This window comes from Vigna unguiculata, chromosome 3 (assembly GCF_037176805.1).
Source record: "Vigna unguiculata cultivar grain cowpea cultivar isolate G323 ecotype 2 chromosome 3, ASM3717680v1, whole genome shotgun sequence".
Taxonomy (NCBI): domain Eukaryota; kingdom Viridiplantae; phylum Streptophyta; class Magnoliopsida; order Fabales; family Fabaceae; genus Vigna; species Vigna unguiculata.
The window spans coordinates 18,199,303-18,205,302 of record NC_140794.1 but is presented as its reverse complement, the minus strand read 5'-3'; positions in this window follow the sequence as shown (position 1 = coordinate 18,205,302).

Sequence of the window (6,000 nt, the reverse complement as noted above, 5' to 3'; positions counted from 1 at the left end):
AGAATCGGACAACCAAACACAGACATAAAATGCTCATTCACCAATCATATCTCTCAAAAGAACAAAAATCACCAACAACCACATCCACAGCCAACGAGATCAACTTTACAAACACATCCCCCAATTCATTCAAACTTGCAAAACTAAATTATATCATTCTATACACATCCTCTGTGTAATACGAACGAAATACGTTACCTTTGGGTTAAATAAATTAAATGGGCTCTGACAAAGGTTCGATTGTACGCTCGGGAAGACGAATTCCTTGTTGTCGACGACTTCTTCTACGACCTGTCTTCGGTAACCCACCCAAACGGCGACAATGACTGCAATTATCCACCACTAATCTGCAATGCTTAACTCCTCTCACTCTCTCATTCTCGTTCTCGCTTTATCCCTCTTTCTCTCTATGTTTCTCGCTTTCACTGATAACTATCCTCCACTAACGACGGCGAAATGCTTGTCGGAATCTCGCTTTCACTAAACTAGAAACTCCGACGACCTTACTTCCTCCCTCTCTCTCGATTTCTCACTTCGCAACCCCCCGGCCTCACTTTCCCCCTTTCTCTCTTCTTCACTTTCTCTCTCTAACTTACATTTAATTTCAGTTTCCTTTTTCTTTCCGCTGCACGTGTGAACTAACCTTTTCGTAATAAAAATTTAAAAAAATCGCTGCCACGTCACCTTTGTCAAAAACTTGTCAAATATTTTTGTTGAAATATCATTATCCTTTCATAATAGTCAAGTACCCTCAATCACTTGAACTAATATTATTCTTTATCTTCTCTTTTCATATTAATTGACATACAAATTTTTACCTCATATTTATTAAATAAATATTTATTTATTTAATTAATTTTCCCAAGTTTTACCGAGATACTAGAAACTATTTCTATGCTGCATATTTTATTCAACGAGAAACTGATCAGAAGGCTGATGACGTTGAACTCGTTGCGAAACAGTAGGGAGTTTGACTAGAGAGTGGCAGAGATGCTCAACGGGAAGGTGGTCGATGGAAATGCGTGGTGGCGGCCAGCGTACGAGTTTGATTGTGCAGAGGAGGATCACAAGGACAAGATGGTTGGAGTGGTTAGGGTTCTGCGTTTGAGGTTGTCCTTCAAGAAAGATTGCAAGTAATTTGTGATCGAGAATAAGAGTGCCAATAAATTTCAAAAATATTTTGAAACTAAGTGAAAAATATTAATCCATTAACAATAATAATATTTATTAGGACTTTAAGTACAAAAATTTATTTATAAAAATAAAAATATAATAATATTAGTTATATTATAAAATATGTGTGTATTATGATTTTTTGTTATTAACTTTTAAAAAATAATTTGTAATCTTCTTTTTGCAAAAAATAATTCCAAAAAAAAATTATTGATATACTCTGTGAAAAATATTTTACAATAAAAATTACAAGTATTTTTTGTAAATATATATATATATATATATATATATATATATATATATATATTAAATTTTATAACAAAGTCTGGAAGCACTAATATTAATTATTTGCAAATATTTTTTCACAAAAAAATTTGAAAAAAAAATTAACAATAATTCTAAACAATTCCATAAATATTTTTTATAAAAGATATTTTATAATAAAATTTGCCAATAGTTTTTATAGATAATTCTTTTTCCAGAAAAATTGCAAGTAATAGGTATTTTTCAATTAATATAAGTTTCATTTGTTAGTTATGGATTACAGAAAAAATTATTTCGCAGCTAAAAAAGTTGTTATTTGCGAGGAAATAGTGACGTAAAAACATACATTTATCAAATTATAGCTGATTTATACTTTTTTTTAGTGCTATTTCCTCGTTTGTGAGAAGCTATGTAAGTTTTTTTTATCCTTTGCTAACTAATAAAAAATTAGGAAAAAATATTTTTTATTGTACGTACATGGCCGAGTAGTACTCGGCCCAGTGAGAAGGAAATCTGGCCGGGATCATCCCGGTCCAGATAGGGGCATCAGGCTTGGTTCCAACGCAGCGCTGGCAGCCCACTAAGGACGCGGCCGTGTACTTCCCGTCCTGGTGGCCGAGTACATCCCGGCCTAAGGGGCAGCAGGCTGAATGCGTGTTACAGAGGGGCATCATGCCATCAAAAAAGGAAGGAGATGATACTGGAAAAGTACAGACGGTCAAGAAAGGAAGGAGATGATACTGGAAAAGTACAGACGGCCAAGAAAGGAAGGAATTGATATGTACAGATGAACAAACTCTGGAATGGAAAGAGCTGATACATGCAACCTCAATCAAAAAGGAAGGAATCGATCCTCAAATACAAACGGCCCACAAATATTAACAACAGGTCCATTAAGAAAATAGTATAAATTAAGGCCTAGTGAACAGGTAAAAAGATACTTTTCTAATTAACCTACTATCACTCATATCAAACACTCTCTAACTTGAGCGTCGGAGTGCCTGCAGGTACCCCCACCCTCGGAGTGCAGACGGCTGGGAGGCTCAGGAGGAGTTCAGGAAGGAGCAGGAGGAGGTTCGACACTGAGGATACTTGAGACGGTCTGGTCCCGTACCTAAATAGTACCGATCAGGTACATTTATCGTTACGAAAATTTTTTGTCGATGAAATAACAAGGAATTAGTGAGTTTCTCAATAATTTTCCTTTCAAATTAATTACAGAATCTTTTTGTGGTAATCCTTCACTAAAATATATAAATTAGTAAAAACTATTTTTTTTTATTAATTTTCCTCACAAATTAATAATTTTGTGGTGCAAAATAGTTTTAACACATTTTTTTAGAAATCTTTAATATTGATAAATCTTCATGATTATTGGAAGACACCCAAAAGACGTATTCCTCACAACTTAAAATAAAAATTTGTAATATTTGAGTTGAATACGAAATACTTAAGCGTATGTATCTCTATGATTTGTCTAAAACAATGTAATATTATAAAGGTGTTTTGCATTTGTTGGCGTGAGGCGAAACATTTCATCTATTAGATAAACTATTTGTAACTTTTCATAATTTGATGCTAAGATAAATACTAGTCTCACTTTTAATACTTTGTTTCATAACCCTAATCAAAATAACTTGGAGTGTAACTTTTATCTGATAAATAGTGTATCATATTTTTATTAAAAGTTATTTTATAAATGCATTTAAAATAAAAGGTATTTTAGATATATTTTAAAATATTGTACGTATTTAAATAAAATATGATTGTAATACCAAGTATTAAATTATATTTTAGATTATCATTTTATATATTATCTCTACTGATGATTAATTTAGCCAAATAGTTTAGAGTCCAATTTGCCAGAGCATTCAAAGTGTCTTTCTTCTTCTTCCTCGATATTCTCCTTTATGTCTATCTTTTTGACCAATTGGATTCTCCACCTATTCAATGCTCATCAAATTTCTCTATTTAATTAACGTCTTTTGCCATGTCTTAGACAATTACCTGAGTTATCAACATTAAACTCCTCATCAACCTTAGCCTAGCAATTGGATCGGGCTTTTGACAATTAAAGACCACATCAACCTTTTGGTAGTCAAAGACCAGATTGGACTCTGGGCATTTAAAGATTAGATCGACCTTTGGGCATTTAAAGATCATATCGACCCTAACACTACATAGCCCCAACCTTAGCTTTTATAAAGCTTAAGGCTAAATAAAAATATTCACCATCACACTTATATACTATTTATACTTGTTCTAGCCAAAAAGTACTAAGATTGATTAACTAGAAGCAATCAATATTGATCTCCCAATTTTTGATCTCTTCTTTATATTATGAAGTCTTCTTCGCATCTTGCTCACTTTTGATATGACCTTTCTTACTCATTGGTACTTGACTCGATGTCAACTTGACTTTTGGCCTAATAACACAATCGACATTAGGCCTAACACTACAATACCTGATAATTTTTTTTCCGATTAGATGAATCTTTCTCCTTTTGGATTATACTTGATCATCTTTTTATGCATTTGATTATACTTGATAATCTTAGGATGATACTTGATAATCTTTTTATGCATCTTACTAAACTTGATCATCTTAGAATGATACTAGATAATCATTTTATGGATTTGATGATACTTGATCATTTTAGGATGATACCTTGAATGGTCACTTTCGGGTATCTTCATGTTGCATTTCATCTTCTTCAAGCACTTTGAAAAGTGGCCATTATTTCTTAGGTGCCTTTAAAGGTCACCAATATTTTTCAATCCTTAATAGGTTAGGTGCCTTGAGAGGTCACCTTAATTTTTGGATTTAGTGTCTTGAAAGGTCACTAAGCACCTTGAAAAATTAAGTTCAATACATTAAAAGGTCACCTTAATTTTTTGGTCTAGTGTCTTGAAAGGTTACCTTAATTTTTTAAACGCCTTGATAAATTGCCTTTACTTCTTTTTTAGATGCCTTGATTTAAATTAGTTTCTTCAGCCTCTAGTTGATATAGGTTATTGATTTAAATTGACCTTAGATATGACTACAAGAAACCCATATATACCTAAAAATATATACAAAAAAGTAAAATAATTGTATCATTTATAATTTTCTTGCATTTTACATATGAGTGATCGACATTTTCCCTATTTGCGTTTACAAATAGGATATTCAATATTCTTCTCACATGCATTTTATAAGTAAGGGATCAACATTTTCCATATCTGTATTTACAGATAGAGCCTTTAATTTTCTTATCATATGCATTTTACAAGTAAGGGGTCAACATTAGGCTTTTTGACCCAACCAACATTGGACCTAACACCAATAAGCCATCATCACAAGGAAACATCATTCTTTAACATGCTTGATGATATAAATGACAAAACATCTTTCAAATATCACTACAAAGAAACATATAACATTGAGGATCATATTTGGTGATCAAATCCTGAGAAATCAAATAGAAGAAAAATGAGAGATTGGGAAAAAGGATAATTCGGGTTTAAGTTTTAATGCAACAAAATTGCTTTTACAAATCATTCTTTTAAATAATTAATTCATGGTCGATCTCCTTGAAGTTGATTTTTCTAAGGCTGATCTTCTTAAGGCTAAGTACTAAGGTCAATCTTCCTATAATTAACCTTTGTAGCCAATTTTTCTAAGGAAGATCTCCTTAAGATCGAGTACTATGGTCGACCTCCTTATGAGGGACCTTCCTATGCTCGACCTTTGTGCGTAATCCTGAGATCAATCTCTTAGAGGCTGGTCTTTTTATGTTGAGCTCCTTTTGGTTGAGCTGTATGACCAACCTCCTTAAGGTTGAGAACTGACTACGTTTAATCTCTCTAAAGTAGAACTAAGGAAAGTAGAGCACATGATGATATTGGGGAATAAATCAGGGCGAGAAATGGAAGCAACAAGACTAATCATAGCGGAAACATAATAACCAAGAAGATGTATGAATCAACACAAAACTCTTCTAAGATAGGTAGTAAATCGAATGGCATAGCCTTGCAAGGTGGAATAATGGTTGAAATCGAAGTAATCAAAGTTGGTGGTGTCAAATCCATATTGATCTCCACTAGGGAGAAACGGTGGAATAGATCGGACGTAAAGAGGACTTTGTGGTGATTGCTTGGTTGTTGGAAGCCACACTCCTTTTCTAGAAAATCTTGCCTAATCTCAATGTGGCGTGTCCATGGGAAGCAAAAACACAAAAGGCGTAGGGGCGATAGGATTTGAAAATGATGAGTAAGAGAGGATGGATTAGCAACACATGACAAGAGGGCGATGATAGGTGTTTTACCCCATTGTTTGCGATACTATGCCTTGAAAAATAAAAATCTTGGGCATTGGGAATTGTTTTACCAAAGCCTTACGGTGGACGCCAAAATGTTATAGCCAAAAGGTTCAAAGTCCGACCAGCTAGAGCATTCAAAGTGTCTTTCTTCTCCTCCCTCGAAGTTCTCCTTTATGCCTATTTTTTTGACACCTTGGATTTTCCTCCTATTAAATACTCATCAAATTTATCTATTTAATTTACGTCTCTTGCCATGTTTTGG